General features: G+C 58.2%; 1 protein-coding gene across 1 annotated transcript in view; it reads right to left on the reverse strand.

Moving 5' to 3' along the window:
* The window catches only part of AJAP1 (adherens junctions associated protein 1), a 113,406-nt gene that overhangs the window by 13,776 nt on the left and 82,035 nt on the right, over nt 1-17,595 (reverse strand). The window lies entirely within an intron of this gene.

The raw sequence follows: 17,595 nt of genomic DNA on the forward strand, positions 1-17,595 counted from the left end.
TCCTCCGATAAGAACCCTTCCGACCCGAGGAGCTGGGCCGTAAAGGTCCTGGGGAGGGGGGGCTGCGGTGCCCCGCAGGGGGCAGCACCTCGTCCCACCGAAGGGCTAATTTCCCCTGTCCTCGCTCCTGCGAGGTGTAAGCACTCGCCTCTAGCCACTCCCGGAGTCCCCCGCAGAGGCCCGCCTGTCGCCCCCGAGGAGCCCAGCGGGTCCCTGGGTGAGGACGAGACGGGTGCACGCGGCCCGCCGTGAGGATTTCGGAATGTGTGATTTTCCTGGCGGTCTCCCAAGGACACAGTCTCGCAAACAGATGTTACCTCTCCACTGAATACGATCCTCGTGGGGAAATTGCTAATAAATGATTCAAAGTTGGCATGGCCAGAAAACAAGCTTTCTCTTCCTGTGTGCCCGTCTTCGGGGCTATTTCTGTTGGTCGTGAGGGATTCCATCCTGAGCCCGCAGGATAAGCCCCGCCAGGGAGACCGGAGAAGACACGGACGTGACGGAGAGCCCTTCTGGTGCTCCTTCCTGCCCCGACTCAAGAGCCGTTACGGAGCGCCTACTGCATGCGGACGCTCTCAGCTTCGACGAGCTCCACAGGTCACCTTCCCTCGTGCCCATTTCTTCACTTGATCTCAGCCAAAAGGCTGAGAAGCAAACTAGCTGCCCTCCCTTTTATTAAACAACAGCATTTACTTCTGGTGCTGGCCCAAGAAAGGGGCCTCGTCTCCTTCACACCCGCCCCAGCCCCGCACACATCTAACACAGCCCCTTCCGACGGCCGCTCTGTGGCCGATCACATTTATACCTGAAAAGGACAAAAAAACCCAGAGCAACAGCGAGAAACATCACGATATAATCTGAAGCTTTGCCTTATTCTGGAGGCCCTTCTCCTGCCTTCGGTGTGAAACTTCCTCCATAGAACTCACCGCGTTGAATTGTGGAGGAAATGAGAACTGGGTTAATAACCAGGCAAGGTCACGGGCTATGTGTTCCAGAAGGACTTCTTTGCACCGGGCACTTTGCCAAGTCTTCCCCTGTGACCAGTCGAAACCATCGTCAGCCTGCACTTTCGCACCTGCCTGACCGACGAGGAGCCTGGCGCTGAGGAGTAAAGCGACTTTCCCACCGTCGTCCGGAAGAGCCAGGACCAAAGGCAATTCTCTGCTCTGAGCCTCCGAGAAAATCCAGCATGGGACGCCCAGCTGACCCGTCTGCAGCTGCCTCCTGGTCGTCAGACTCGCTAGAGGCGGACCCCCGAGGACCCCTCCCGTACTTGACTTGCAAGGCAAACAGCCTTCTGCCGCAGTTCTGACGGGTTCTGACGGGCCCCCGAGTTCTGACGGGCCCTTGGGCTCACGCACGGGAGATCCACAGTTACAAGAAGGTCTCACAGACCCCATGCTCACGACGGTGAGACAAGGATCAGGCCTTCTGACGTGCGGCAAGAATGACACTTGGAAGAAGCAGGTTGGAAGACAGAAAACCCATAAGGATGACTCCTGGCTTCCTCTCTCGGGAAGGTCGGCTACTAAGAAGAGAACAGAACAGCATGTGAGAAGCGGTGTCCTCTTCCAATCATCTGCCCATTATTCAGTCCTCCCCCGAGTGCCAAGAGTCCTTTCTTCATCTGTGAACGTCCCTCAAGTCTTTGCGTGGATGCCGGGTGGGAGAACCTTGCACGAAGGGCCAGAGAGTAAATATTTTAGGCTTTGTGAGCAGTGTGGTCTCTGTCGCAACGTCCCAATCCGGCCATTATGGGGCAAAAACAGCCATGGATAATATGGGGAAAAAATGGGCGTGGCTATGCGCCAATAAAACTTTATTTATAAAAACAGATAATAGCCAGATTTGGCTCACAGGCTGCAGTTTGCTGGCCTCTAATTTAGATGAATAGCTGAGTGTTTGCCTTATAAATTAAATAGAATATATATCTATCTTGAAAGATTGGTTAAAGCTGGGACTCAAACTGCAGGCCTTTGGTTCTCAAGGCTAGAACCTTTCCTCTCCATCATTAAAGGTTTCCTGAGTTCTGAGAATGTCACCAGCCACTGCCAAGGGGATTTCAAGGACAGCCACTGCCTCTACCGTAGCAAGCCGGACGGTCACAGTCAGCAATGGGCAGCTCTGTCTTGCCGGCTTTGTCCACATGAGTCTGGCTTCAGAAAAGATCACTTTGTGAGACAATTTCCTCGAGAACTCAATGTGACAGGATTCTTGATTTTTGGAAAACAAACTCCAGGGAGAATTTTATCAGTTTAGTCCCTCTAAGGACCTTCAGAAATATTTCAGCCACACGTCTTTCAATTTTCTCCATTAAGTTTGAAAAGGAGCTGCATTTTGCAAGAAGACAAGAGGGTGCAGATCTCAGAACTGGTGTGTCCAGCCACTGGCTCTCCCTGCCCCAGGCAAGTGGTGGGGTTCTTAGGAGGTTATCCTCCCCCCCGATTCTCTCTTTCCTCACTAACTTCTCCCAACACTCACACCTTCAACAGCGTTCCCGCGGGTCGGGTCCCTGTGGACACGACACAGTGCCGGCGGGAACATCTGTCCCACAAACCCTACTGACCCCGGGCAAGGCAATTGCTTGAACAGCGTCTACGCCAGCCGTCAGGCAGGCTGTGACCGGTGAACGACGATATCACTGGAGGGAAGGTACACCCAGGAAAGGGCAGAAAACAAAACTTCTCTCCATTCACAAGGTCAGTACCAAATCCATCTCCAAATTCTCTGTGGTTCAGTCATGGTCCCAGAGCGCACCGCACGCCATGGGGGCTTCTTGCCTCCCCTTCCTGACAGGTGTTGCTGCTCCTGCTAATTTAGGGGCTCTCTTGGCTCCTGGTCATTACCGCTCTATACTAATGTGCAAGGAATCAGCTGCCATCCAGAGAATGAAAAATTATACCTGAAGTAATGGATGGGGACAGATGGATTAGCAAACTCTGCATCAATCAATAGGGCTTTTATGGTTATATTTGTGGGGGGCTGTAATAAGATCAGGTCCTGGAGATTGATGGGGAGCTGGTAATCCATCTCCGGGGCTGGATGACTTTCTCATTAAAAGAAGCCGAATCGAACGCGGGCCACTGTCCATGGCAAACGCCACCCCGCCGAGGGCCTTCTCTCCTAGCGCCCGGGGCATGTGCGTGGCGCACCGGGCTGGCGCGCGGAGACGACGGCAGGAACGATGGCGCTGGGGCGTGCTGAGGCAGAGGAACCTCAGTAGCTCACCGCACGGCGCGGGGACCTCATGTGCCTGCACTGTGCGAACCAAGGACGGTGACCGGTGGGTCCAAGGATGTCTGTCTTCAGGGACTTGAGGGCTGAGAGGGCACAGGGTGTTCCCAAAGTACCTGTCGCACGGTGAAAGCAGCATTCCTTTCCACAAAGGCTGCGGAACATGGGCTCGCGGCACGTCTCTGACGATCGGCCCGGCGGACGCGGGAAGCTCGCCGCGTGTGTTGTACGACGCCGGGCGGTCCAGCCCCGATCTCCGGACAAGGACGCCTCTGAGCCTGGGGCTTGTTCTGAGGCCCTCCTGGGACAGGGAGCTGCTGAGGGAAAATGTGTCTTCCCAAACCAGGATGTTCTCAGAGAAACAGGCTAGCGTCCGGGGCGGGGGAGACGAAGGAGCGGGTCGTTTTCTGAGGGACCCTGCAGCATGTTCCATGCAGTGGGGTACGGGGGAGCCTGGGGCCAGGACCCCGTGAGAGCAAGATGCCTCCCGCCGGGACGCTCTCTGGCTTAGGGCATGGCTCCCCCAAACAGAGAAGAACACCTCGGGATAACATGGAGGAGGCCAGGGTGAGTCCTCGAGGAATGCCCCCAAGGACGCAAGCCAGACTGTCCTCAGCCGGCGACCCGTGGCCCTATCTGAGACATCTCTGGTGGTCCCACAGGGAGGGAGAGGTCCTCCTGGCATCGAGGGGGTAGAAGCCGAAGACGCTGGCTCCGTCTTCCTGTGCACAGGACAACCCCATAGGAAGGAGCGACCTGACCCCAACGTCATTCACTAACGAAAGGAACGTGTGAATGACCCGAGGAGACAGTCCCCATTGCAAACCATCCAAAGTGACTTGCCGCGATGCCATCCCCGTGTAGCATGTGGGCAGTGGGTCAGAAATGTCTGGATCACAGCCCCTGTGGCCACAGAGCTGGAAAGCAGTCCTCTGCCCATCAAGTCCCGATCTCCCTCCTCCTCCTCCTCCTCCTCCTTTTCCTCCTCCTCCTCCTCCTCCTCCTCGGTGGCCAGGCGCGGCCGGAGGAGGACCTGCAGGACGGAGCCGGCCCCCATGAGGGAGTCAGGCGCACCTGAGGGGTAGCAGGTGTCCCGCGTCATCTTTGGCAAATTCGTCTATAATGCTCCCCACAGCCTCAAGCAGAGACGCTCCCCATTTCCACAGGGAGGTTAGGGGACTTTTTCAAAGCTGCACGGTGGAAGCTGGGAGGTCCCCAAGATGACCTTCAGGTTCAAAGATTCACTCAAATGACTTGGAATTGAGCTGCTGCTCTCAGTTTTGGTTTACCACTGCGTAAAAATAGGGATGAAAATCTGCACGGGAAAGAGACGCAGGGGACAGAATCCGGGAGAGACCAAAGGTGGTCTTAGCTCCAGCCCGACCAGAGGTGGGGTGGATGCCCTGGAGCCCGAGGCCCCCCCCAGGAGTCTCATTATTAGCCCAAGACACTCTCATCAGGCAAGACACCGACCCCAGGAGCTGGGCTCAAGGTCATTTCTTTGAGCAAGGGTAACCCTCTCCTGCTAAGAAAAGCAGCAAAGACCCGGGAAAGTCGTGACTCAAACGCAAGCATGCTTGCTCTGGGGCCATGACTTGAGCTGGTGTCGTGCCCGGCCCACTGGAGAGCAGTGATCTTTCTACCCTGGGGGGACGGCCAGTGGCCGTGCGGCTACGATCTGGAGAGAATGTGGGGGTCATCACGCACACCTCACTCCAAAAGGGGCTCCGAAAGGGACCTGAAGTTGGGCTTGTTCTGCGGGCATTAGGCTCACTAAAGCTGTCCCACCCACGGGTCAGCCACATCGAGGAGCAAATTCCTCGGATGAGGACAACCTTCTCTGCCTTTGGAGACTCCCCTGCATTGTAGAGCCCAGTGGGGAGACCGGGGGAGCTGGGGGCCAGAAAGATTGCCCAGCGGCCAGGTCCGGACTGTGAACAGATGCAGCGGGGCCCGTGCAGAGTTCGAGAAGCTCCAGCCACCACCCGGGGCGCTGTCGTCATTTTACGGATGAGCTGCGTCTCCCCAAAACTCCCACACGCAAGTCCTAACCCACTGACTTCGAATGTGACCCTTTCCGGAAACGGGGTTGTTGCAGACGTGACTAGTTAAGATGAAGCCATACCGGGTTGGTGGCCCCAACCCAGCATGACCGGTGTCCTCATAAGAGGGAAAGATTTGGAGACACACAGGCCCACTGGGACAAGAGCGGAGTTGCGCTGTCAGAGCCCAGGAACCACCAGACACCGGGAGAGGGGCTGGAACATCCTTCCCGGGAGCCTTCGGAGGGCGCGTGGCCCGGCCTTGCTCTCGTCTTCCGGCCTCCAAAGTGCAGAAGGCGGTGACTCTCCGGTGCTGAGTCCACCGACGCCCGGTGCGCTGTGATGCCAGCGCTCGGGACCTCACGCTCCTCAGCTGACATGCTCTGGGGGGGCCCAGGGGCCATGGGGGGTCGGTCGAAGTCACGGAGGCCCATAGCCCTCCCCTGACTCTGCAAAGCCACCGTCCCTCACCCGGCTGACTTCGGCCAATCCCGAGATAGCTGGTGCCGGCTCCTGGGAGCCCAGACCCTGGGTCTCCCCCTACCCCGAATTATGTCCCCTGCTCCACCTCAGAATAGGAACTGATTTGGAAATAGGGTCTTCAGCAGTTTAATTAATTACCTAAGCACCTTGAAATGAAATTGCCCTCGATGTAGGGTGGGTGGCCAGGGCAATGGCCGGTGTCCTGATAAAACCCCGGGGCGGGCACAGAGAAACGTGGAAGAAATCCACGGGACGGTGATGCAGGGGCTGGAGGCGTGTGGCCAATAGCCTGGGGCCGCCAGCAGCCACGGGACCCTCTCCTAGATGCAGACAGGACCCTCTTCTAGAACCTTCGGAGATGGTGTGGCCTGCAGATGTCTGGCTTCTGGCTTCAGCCCTCCAGAAGCTGGCAAGAATAAACTCCTGTTGTTTCAAGCCCGGGGCTGTGGGACTTGGCCCCCGGCGGCCCCAGGGGATTTGCACACTTGCTTTGTCTCACTTGACTCCTCTGCAAATAAGATCCCAGGAGAATGTATTTGGAGGCCGAGGGAACATCGTTAGCCACAGGGCCTGCTCACAGTAGGCCCCTGCGCGGGCCGGCGTCTTCCCCGTGCGGCCATAAGGACCGGCCTCGGGAGATCCGCTTCCCCTCCTGCACACACACAAACCTTCTCAAGCAGGATGCTAGTGAGACTGAGGTTTGTGTCTCTCCCAGTCCCTGGGGTCGCCGACACCACACTGAGTAGGAAGGCCCGGGACCAGAGCTCCCAACACTGCGGCCCGACGGCCAAAGGCAGTGCACCCCCCGATTCTGTAACGGCAGATTTATGGGCACACGGCATGTCTGAGGCTGCTTTGGGGCTACCAGGGAAGGGCTCGGTTGTGGGGCCCGGACGCCTAAAATATCTGCTCTCTGTCCCTTTAGGAATGAGTTGGGGGGCCCCTGTCCTAGATGACCCCAAGAATTCCAGTGGTCGCTGCTGTGCGTGCTTGGTGGAGATGGGTTTGGGGGTGGCTGGGGATGGAGAGGACTGGCCCTCCGTGGCCCTGCCACCCCCCCATCTCAGGGCCTCTCCCTCCACGGGACCACACACATGGTCAACCCTCGTGGAAGAGGGTGCACGTGGGGTCTACATTTCTGAGCCGAGTGTGACGGCTAGGAGAGGGGTCGCTCACAGAGCCCAGACCCCGTCCTTCTGGCCCCTTGGTCTCACATTCACGGGCAGCAGCGACCAGGAGGCCGAACGGAGGCCCAGGAAACATGCCTCCCGCCTTGGGTCTGCAATACCCCAGAGGCCGAGTCAGACCTGCTCATTCACAGGCAGCATCATTTCTGAGCAGAACGGCGGGTCCTGGGCGGAAACCCAAGCCCTCAGAGAGGAGGAGGTGCTCGGCTTCAGGAGCTGTGAAAGCCTGAGCCCTGGGGCTCCCTCCTCGCCTCGGCCTCTACCTCTCTCTTGCTTTGTTTGCTGCTCCTTGCCTCCCATGCATGGGCATGCACAGAGGGGCACACATGCACACACACACAGGCACACACATAAATTCACACACAAATTCACACACCCATTTGCACACACATGCACACACGGTCACACAAGCACACCCTTGCACACACACGCGTGCACATGGGTCACACGCATACACACATGCACACATGGGCACAGACATGCGTGCACACACGTCACACAAGCACACACTTGCATGCACGCACGCACACATGCACACACATGCGCGCACACGGGTCACACGAGCACACACACTTGCATGCACGCACACACACATGGGCGCACACGGGTCACACAAGCACACACTTACATACACGTGTGCACACGGGACACACGTGCACGCACGCACACGCGGGCACACACTTGCATGCACGCACACACACGGGCGCACACGGGTCACACAAGCACGCACTTACATGCGTACACACATGGGCACACACGTGGGCACACGGGTCACACGAGCACACACTTGCACGCACGCACATGTGGGCACACTCGCGCACACTGAATTTATTGCTCATCTCATTCAAGAACAGACGCGGCTGTTGCTCAGCTCTGAGCCGATATGGAAATGACCCACTTCTCTCTTAACTCCCAAGAACACTGGGATGTTTCACCAAAGGAGGCAGGCGAGGAAGGAGTGTGCACAGAGCCAGCCTCGCTCCGTGCTAAGGAGATGTCAGGGGCAGGGGAGGGACACCCCATGGTGCCCCTCAGCCAGCACTTCCGGCCAGCAGAGGGGCTTCTGCTCGGGCAGCAGCATGGTCCGTGGGCGTGGGCGCGGTGGCCCGGGCTCTGGGTCCCACGAGTCAGCGGCTGGATGACTCACCAGCAGCGCCGGCGCCCACCATCCGTGAGGAGTCCGTGTTTAGCCCGCATGGTGTGAATGGGCCACACCCCTAAGCAAACGGTGCACCCCACCCCCAGCCTGGCCGCCTCCCTCTCCGAGTGTCCTCGCCACGTGACCTGGATATTCCCGTCCCGAGGAGGATGTGCCTGCGCCGCCGTGGCGCTCCCGGTCGGGACCCGGTGCCCCGTGGGTGCGCCGAGGGCAGAGGCTGCTGCTACGTCGGTGGCGTGTGGCAGAGGATGGCCCTGAGCGTCGGGCGGCTGGCTCCTTTGAACTTTTGGGGTCACCAGGAGACTAGGCCCAGGCCAAACGCGGGAGCAGGGCGGGATGGCGGCCAGCCCAGCTGAGCTGACAGACGGCCACTCCGAGGGTGTCCTCCCGCAGGCGCTCACCCTGAGGTCTGGGGCTGTTTGTCACGTGCTGTCATTGCTGGGCCCACAGCCCACTGACACTCTCTGTGAAGACGGACGTGGGACGGTCCCCCAGGCAAAGAGAAGGAGCTGCGTGGACGAAGGTCAGAGGAGACTGCCAGGGGGGCCTCATGGCAGGACGGTCCCGGCAGCTTCAGGTCCCGAGAGCTCAGAGTGTCGGACATCACCAGGTGCCACAGCTCACGCCCTGTGCTGCCAAGGTCCCTGAGCGGCTTCTCACACATGAGCCATGGCTTCAGGGTCTCCCTGTGGGAACCCAGTTCTGACACGTAGGAGGAAGGGGAAGGGATAGGGGACAGACCGGGTTTTCTTGTAGAGAAGGGTTCAGGGAGGCGGCTGGGGCAGCCTGAAGGCACCTGCCCACAGGAGCTTTGATGAACGCAGGCCGTGGCCTTCCCTGGGAACCCTTCGCAGTGTCCAAAGCAGGAGTTCTGTGCTGTCCTTGGAAGCTTAGCTCCTTGCTCGAGACTCCTGATGCATGAGTTTGAGAACTGTCCGGTCAAGAAGCCTGTTTCATGGAGCTGGTGTGACCCAGCACCGCCTGGACAGCCCGACGCAGGCACTCTCCCCTGCAGCACGTGCACGTCTCAACCCCAGTAGAGCTCGCTCTCCATGGAGCTGCGCAGCACGCCGGCTCAGGGGAGGAACGACCCCCGTCCCCGTCCTGAGGGCCTGCTGTCCACGGGTCCCCCAGGGCGGCACCCACCTGCTGCCCCCGCGGCCCTCAGGAGACAGTTGTAGGGTGGAGAGAAGAAACTCCGCTTAGGAAACCCGGATCTGGGGCACCTGGTCCTCGTTGCCTGGCTGACTTGGACAATCCCTGCCTCAGTGGTCAGAGGTCAGAGAAGGGCTGTCCATGACACATGTCAATGACGAGGTCCCCCAGAGCATCCTGGAGCACTGGTCCTGGGCTCCGAGCCGGGTGGCCCCGCCGTGTAGAGCTGGCCATTCCTCCAGCCACCACCAAGTCCCTCCCCGCTGCGGGTGTCTGGACTGGGGCCCCGCTGGCTGCTGCTCTGTCTGCACGCCCAGAGCTGGAGCTCACCACTGCATCGCTCACCGACGGAGCTGGGGCAACCCATCAACGGCGACCTTCCAGTGACCGGGCAAGCTCCCAGTCCAACCTCTGGACTAACCAAGTCTGAGGGGCGGGGGGAGGGTCCAGCCTGGTCTCTTCAGAGCGCTGTGCAGCCTGTACACAGAGCCCGGGGGCTCAGCCGGCAGTCAGCTCTGCCCTCCAAAGTCACTGATGATGTGGACGGAGCCAGCAGGAGGCCGATGCCGATCCCTGCATTCCACTAAAATCCCTGCAAGTTTGGGGAAACTGCAAGGCAATTCTGATGGGGTGGGGAGCGTGGCAGAGAAGGGAAACGTGGGAGTGCCCACCGGCTTCCCACGGGGGTGCTCTGAGCCCTTTGTAAAAGCTTCCTGGTGGGGAATATCCTTAATCCCAACAGCAACCACTGTTTTTATGCCGCTAACTGCCATTCTATTAAAAACAATATACAGACATATAGATGCATTTAACAGGGCCCAATATTCCCTCCCCGACCCCGAGGCCCCATGTGGCCCTCCCATTGCCCTCGGACAGTTGTCTGATGCCCCTTATCCCACTGGTAGGGGCCTTTGATGAGAATCGCAGCTGTCCTCACCCCCAGCTGCAAGGCAGGGCCACCTGGAGGGTCAGCTGAGAAGGGCAAGACATGGAAAGTCTGGGCAGTGGTGGCTCCAGGACCCGGTGCCACGAAGCCAGGAGAAGAGGGAGGAGGGCCTAGGGGCGAGGCGCAGGGCAGGGGTGGTGTGGTGGATGATGGAGGCCGACAGGGACACATCAGCCTTTGGCTGTGGTGTGTGGTCCTCACGACATCGGAAGCCATGTTGGCAAGTCAGCCTTTCGGGCCCAAGACTCAGGCACCGTCAAAGAGAGACAAGCAGGAACCAACAGAACATCCAAGCTCAGCCTGGGGAACCAGAAGCCAGGAGCTCCCTGTGAGTTTGGAGAACAGAAGAGGCGCCATTCTCCCACCCCCAAGAGGACAGCCATTTGGAGTCAAGGAGGTGTGTGCAGGCTGCGTACAGAAACGGGGGCTGAAGCCTCCCGAGGAGGATGGGGCTTCCAGAACGACGGAAACCCAGTTTCCAGTCCTTGTGCTCCCAACCTAGTTGGCTGAGGAGCAGCTTCTGGGGCAGGAGTTGGCAGACGTTCCCCGTGAAGGGCCAGGGGTCAGCAGTGTAGGCTTGGAGGTCCATAGGGTCTACACCGCAACCACTCACCTCTGCTGCTGCACCTCTGAACCTGCCACAGATCCAGGCAAAGAAATGGGTGCAGTCATGTCCCAGCGAGACCCTGCCTGGGGCCACTGACATTCAAATTCAAACAAGTTTCTTGTGTTATGAAACACCATCCTTTTGATTTGTGCTCCCTCTTTTAAAAAAAAAAAAAGATTTTATTTATTTATTTGAGAGAGAGAGAGAGAGAGAGACAGAGCATAAGCAGGGAGGAAGGACAGAGGGAGAGGGAGAAGCAGACTCTCTGCTGATCAGGGAGCCTGATGCGGGGCTCGATCCCAGGACCCCAGGATCATGACCCAAGCCAAAGGCAGACGCTTAACTGACTGAGCCACTCAGGTGTCCTGATCGGATTCTGTCTATAGCTTTTCATCCACAATGTCCAGCACTGAACCGAAGTTTACCAGACACGCCAGCGGACAGCAACAAAGAACAAAATCCAGGAGGAAAGAGATGACAAAAGAAATGCTCTCATGGAATCACCAAGCCTTGGTGTGATCAGGTGCCAGCTTTAAAATTCAAGGTGGTTAATAAAGTAAAGAGACTAGATTGTAAGAAGGACTTCCAGAGGGAATGGAGGCTCACATAGATACTAACATCTTACATATAAATCGTGTCTATGGACAATTTACATAGGTCTAGGTAATTTTGAAGCAAACAGAACCGATTCCTGCTAATTCCTGTGGGATGGGCCAAGGGAAGCTGCAGTTCCCTTTCTGGGTCCTGGTTTCCCCACCCACGTAATGAGTAATTCAGTCTGCATTAGTGGTCCTCCGACCATCCTCCGGAGCCTGGACACTGTGCTTTCAGGGGCCGTGGGAGACTCGAGGACAGTCTGGGGTCCCCTCTCCCACCTTAACTGTGCTGTCCTACGTCAACCTCTTCTCCATACTGGGGGTACAAGATTTCCCTAAAAAGAACTGTGAAAACCTTTGGATGGATCAGTGTGGGGGGCCTTTCCAGTAGCAACGACACATGATTCTATCAAAGAAGGAGGTTTGTGACAGGCTCCAGCTAGACTCTTCAGAGGAGGGAAGGGACAAGCAGGAGGGGCCCCTGAGGGAGACCTGGCTGGTGGCAGAACAAGGGCCACGTGGCCAAGGAGCCACAGGGGCCTGATGAGGTCTTGGTGGGCCCCCCTGAAGCCTCCCTCCTCCCAGTGCTCCCGCTGTTGTCTCGCGCCTTGAATTTGCCGTTTTGGTCCTGGTTTTATAGATGTCTTTGAAAGGCAAACCCCTTGTAAGGATAAATCTTTCAGGTGACAGTGTAACGGGGTGCGGTGTGTGGGAAGGCGTGGGAAGTCAAGATCTCTTCTTATTGGCTGAATGATTCAAAAACGCAAGAGAACCTTGGGTCCTGATGCAAGTCGTTGAGAAGCAAGGGACCGCGGGAGGCCAGCGCCCCCGCCCCCAGAGGACTCCACGCAGAAGCTCTACTAGGCTCTGCTTATGCGTCTGATTTATGCTCTGCAACACAATAATCCTATTAGCGTAGCCCCTACTATGTGCTACATGGACCACAGCCTTCCCAGCTCTGTAGGATGGGAAATGTGGGTTCATGGTGATTGTCCTCTGCTCCCCCCAGGCCATCCCACCTGCTTTGGAGCCAGGGTTACCATCGCTATCCCGACAGCATTTTCTCCTGCTGGGACCTCCCACTGGCTGCCCCCGCCCTGTCTGCTGGGAGCTTCCCCTGGGGTAACTGCGCCTCCAAGCACAGAGCAAGCCTGCTCCTCCCTCGCCCCCATCCCAGTGCTCCTCCTCCTCTTCCTGCCGGTTCAACCCGTCCTTTCATGACACCCTTGGCTTTACCCTCTTCATGTCTGTGACAGATTCCTCCATGCACTGAGCCCTGGACTCTGCACAGTGGCTTTCCTGGCTAACCCGCCCCGTCTCAGCGTGGGCACGGCCAGCACCACCCAGGGAGATGGCAGGCGTGTGGTATGGGAGGGGTCTGGCGCTACTAGGGTGGGGGGCGGTGAGCAGGAGCCCCCGTCCAGTAACCAGGCCCTCCTTCAAGCCCCTCAGGTCCTGTGTCTCCAGTCACCTGTGCACCCGGCTTCTGGCCAGGGGTGGCTGTGTGTCCGTGCCCAGTGACCCACTCTAATCATTCTGGAAAGGGACACACGCTTTGCAGAGGGCAGGGATGCTTCTTCCCTTGCTTTCATCTCCACGGCATCCGGTCCTCTTGGATAAAGTGTCACCATTTGGTCGGCTCACCCGTCTGTCTTCGGATGACAGCTGGATCCTGGGTGAAGCGGGGGAACAGACCCCCAGGCAGAGCACGCAGGGCCGTGAGGACCATGGACATGTGGCTCGGGGTGGGGCCGTCTCCTTCAGCTGCCACGGATCCCAGCACCGAGGCAGGGAGCGCTGCCCCCAGGCTCCTCACGCAGCTCACTTTCTGGAGCCGCGGGCAGTCCCTGTGCTCACTCCCAGTCGCCCCATGTGTCCTAGGCTGTGATGGACCCAGACGCCAAAGTCCTTCCCAGGCCACCCAGTGCTGGGCCAGATCCATAACCATGTCATCCCTGGAGGATGGTGCAGAAATGGTTGTGACCAGGAAGAAACAGGGTGTGCAGGAGAACCCCCCGTGGCGCCCGCATGGGAGGTCCCCCAGGGGCAGTGGAGGGCTGCCCTCGGGGCCCCCAGGCAGGCTCCAGAAGTGGCCTGGCCAGCGCCAGCTCGGGGACCCTGGGCGAGGAGATCGGTGGACCATTGGAGACTTGGGTTCTAGAATGGGAATCAGCAAAAGCTGTTCGCTCCCTCCCTCTCCCCCGCCAAGCCAGGTCAGGATGGTGGGGGTGGATCCACACTTCCAGCCTCCAGACCCTGACAGGCCAATGTTGCTTCCAGCCCCCAGCATGCAGGGCTCGGTCACAACAGCCCCAGAGGCTGACACAGCCTCGAAGACAGGTCCGTGGGGTCAGGGGCCGAGTCCTTACGGGAGGGCTCGTCCGGCAGAGCCAGGCTGCACCAGCGCAGCCTCGCCCCGCACGCCCCGTCCGTCCTGCGGAACAAGAACTCTCCGTAGACAACCCGCACCGTCTGTACCAGCCGCGAGGGGACTGCGGGGACCCAGCCCCTTCCCCTCATGGTGCGCAGTGACCGCCATGCACCGCTGTCTCCTCTGAGACGCTAAAGGTCACCAGCTGCCTCCCCAGCTCCAATCCCAGCGTGTGGGCGGCAGCTTGGCCAGACTGGGCAGAACCAAGCGAACAGACGGCACAGAGCCTGCTGTTCCTCCGGCCGGACCGCCACCCCAGCCGGCGCCCCCCGAGCACAGGAACGCCGAAGAACGGAAAGCAGTGGAAACAGTGTGGAGTAACACGACTGTTTTCATCCCAAACCATAAACGTCTTTGCCGTCACGGTGTCAAATGAGCTTCGGAGCAGGCCTGGGGGGGTCAGCGCTGGCCAGGTGGGTCCTTGCACAGAGGGTGACGGCCCGCCACCGGGTGCTGGGCAGCGCAGGTGCCGTGGGGGCCCAGGACCCACAGTGTTGCTCACCGTGCGGTAATAATCTCGGGAAGACACACTCCAGTAGCCGGCCCGGAGAGCAGCCCGGACACACTGAGCCCTCACTCCCTGGACTCTGAACGTGACCTTACTTGGAAGCACAGATTTTTGTAGGTGTCGTGAGCTAAGGACTCCATCCCCGGGGGACTTAGGGTGGGTCCTCAGTCCATGGGGTGGAGACTAGAGGGGAGACTAGGACACACAGAGACACGGGGACAGAGGTTGAAGCCAAGCCCCGGGAGCACCCAGGCACAGGAGGAGGCAGGCAGGAAGCTTCCTGGTGGCTCCGGGAAGCTCATACATAGACTCTGTTGTCTTCACTGTACAGGGAGGACCCGTCCAGGTCCCCTGTAGTCCCGTAAGGGGCAGAGCCCATGATAAACACAGCTCAGCCTGATTCCAAATCCCTCCTTCTCTCCACGTGTGCTCAAGTCCCAGCCAGACACCGAGGCAGGCCACTCACTCCAGCAGCAGGGGACTCGGGAGGAGGACAGTCTCCCAGAGAATGTGAATCCCAGTACCCAGTGGCCTCCGCTGGCCGGGCTGCACCTCAGATCCCCAAGTGATCCGCTTACCCCGGACACCAAGCCAAGCAGAGCGCACGCGTCACAGCTTTCAGAGACGGCCTTTCGTCCCACCCTCCATCGGGGGAGCCCTGGAAGCTCCGAGACGAGTGTCACTCAGGACAGAGCTAGATCAACATGGGAAGCTGACTGGCAGGGGAGGGTGGAGTGTGGGTCCAGCCAAAGGAGGCGGGGGACCCCCAAGGGGCGCTCCCTCAAGCTCTCTGCCCAACGTTGTGCTGAGCTTTCTTACCGTCTCACCAAGGCCCCTAGCTAGACCTGTGCATGCTGCCATCAAAGCCGACACGTGGGGGAGGCACTCCCCCCAGAGGCACAGGGAGCAGCCAAACGCTTGTAATGGGGGGAAGAAAACAGCAAAGCCGGTCACCTGCTCCTCTTGGGCAGCGGGGAGCCTGCAGTCACGCCCGAGTCTGCTTCAGCCCCAGAGCCCATGCCTGCCACTCCCTGGTGCCGGTGGAGCCGGAGGCCCTGGGGCAATTAACTTAGAAAATTGTCATCCCGGACTGTCCACAGACACCAGCGCTTGAGCGTGTCTCTGATGACCATTGTTGTTTAGCTTAATCCTGTGAGATTATTTCAATTCCAGCTGCTGAGGGGGAAACGCAGCTGGAAGTCCCACCGGGATCGCCCGGCCTCTTCCCTTCCTAGGACGCTCTGTCTAAGGGGCCCTCTCCTGAGCGTGGAGGTGTTGTTGACCTGGGATGGAGGAGGTGCAGGTAGGGTCCGGACCCCTGGGTCCCTCGAGAGCTACCGAGGGCAGGATTCGGGGCCCGCGTAGGTCGGCCTCTCTCCCAAAGCTCCCGTAACCCACGGATCTTACTTCTACTTTCGGTAACTCTTCATGGTGCCATCACCACCCCCGGGGCAAAGCACTGTGCTTGGCTGGCAGCTGGGATCTGTGTGTGCGCACGGTGTCCGTGCCGCATGTGGATGGCTGAGCAGGGGGCCGTGAGTGCCTAAGTGCACACACGTGTGCATGCGTGTGCAGACGTGTCTGTGTGTGTTGCACGCATACGGCCGAGCATGCCAGCGTGCATGCATGTGTGCACACACGTGCCTGTGTCTGCATTGAGATCCAGCCTCCCGCCGAGCTCAGCCGGGCTTGTGTCTCCCTCCATGGGGCCTCTCCCGTGGCACTCAGCACCATGCTCTCGGACAGAGCTCAATAATAGCTCTGTTGATTGATTCATTGACCTTGGACAAATCACTTAAATTCTCAGCCTACTCATCTGCTAGAGGGGGAAAAATGTGAGTCCTTTAAGGATCGCAAAGCATGATACAGATGTAAGGATTACGTGTAAGGCTGAAAACAAGGGTATGACCACATCCAGCACTTGGAGCCAAGGCTCCTTCTGGGCTAAACCCACACACAAGGGGCTGCTCTGTGCGCTCCAAAGCTCTGGCCTGGCCTCGCTGCCCTTGACAAATGACTCAGGCATGCCCGGGGCCCATGTGGACTCAGATGTCCCTTGAAGTCACGGTGGCACTGACCATGCGGCTCTGTGTGTCCTCTCCCTACGCCCTGCCTATAACCCCTCTCAACAGCCCCTACCTGTCCACACAGACCCCATCCCCCCCATCACTTCACTGCCCCGTGCCGAACTGCAGTCCCAGCCTCGAGCTGTGATTGTCCAGCGCACGCCGCGGCCCCAGCTTCTCCTGTAATTATATCATCAAACCTGAATCAGCACATGAGCCTTATTGAAGTCAGGAGGCCAATTACTCCCCAATCAATTTTGAGTAGGTAAGTCAGGAATTGTTCTTGGTGAGACCTCCTATAGATGAGGTCGAGCCAACCTGACCTTCACTTTGCAAATCCGTCCCAGCTGCACTGAGCATTTAAGGGCTCAGGTCAAAATGTAAAAGACAAATTCACTGGGGGGCGGGGAGAGGAAGAAATGAGGATACCATTCAGGCCTATCTGGCTGTGAACTCTTGGCAAAGCCTCGTATCAGTTTGATGGCCTGTGGCTGAATAAATCAATGGCTGGATGGACGTATGGATGAGTGGATAGATGGTTGGATGGATTGATAGATAGATAGATGAGATGGATGGAAGGATGAGTGGATGGATGGGTGGATGAATGGACAGGTGGATGGATGGATAGAGAGATGACTGGATGGATGGATGGATGGATGGATGGATGGATGGATGGATGAGTGGATGGGTGGATGGGTGGATAGGTAGATGACTGGATGGATGGATGAATGGATGGATGGATGAGTGGATGGGTGGATGAGTGGACAGGTAGATGACTGGATGGATGGATGGATGGATGGACAGATGAGTGGATGGATGGGTGGAGGGATGGGTGGAAGGATGGATACATAGATGAGTGGATGGATGGATGCATGCATGCATGCATAAGTGAATGGATGGGTGGATGGATAGATGGATGGATGGATGGATGGATGGATGGATGGATGGATGGATGGATGAGTGGTTGGATGGGTGGGTGGAAGGATGGATGGATGGATGGATGGGTGGATGGATGGATGAGTGGTTGGATGGATGGGTGGAAGGATGGATGGATGGATGGATGGGTGGATGGATGGATGAGTGGTTGGATGGATGGATGGATGGGTGGAAGGATGGGTAGATAGATGGATAAATGGACAGATGATTAAAGTATGCTTAGATACACAAAACAACTGGGT

This window comes from Meles meles, chromosome 1, assembly GCF_922984935.1.
Source record: "Meles meles chromosome 1, mMelMel3.1 paternal haplotype, whole genome shotgun sequence".
NCBI classification, from domain to species: Eukaryota; Metazoa; Chordata; class Mammalia; order Carnivora; family Mustelidae; genus Meles; species Meles meles.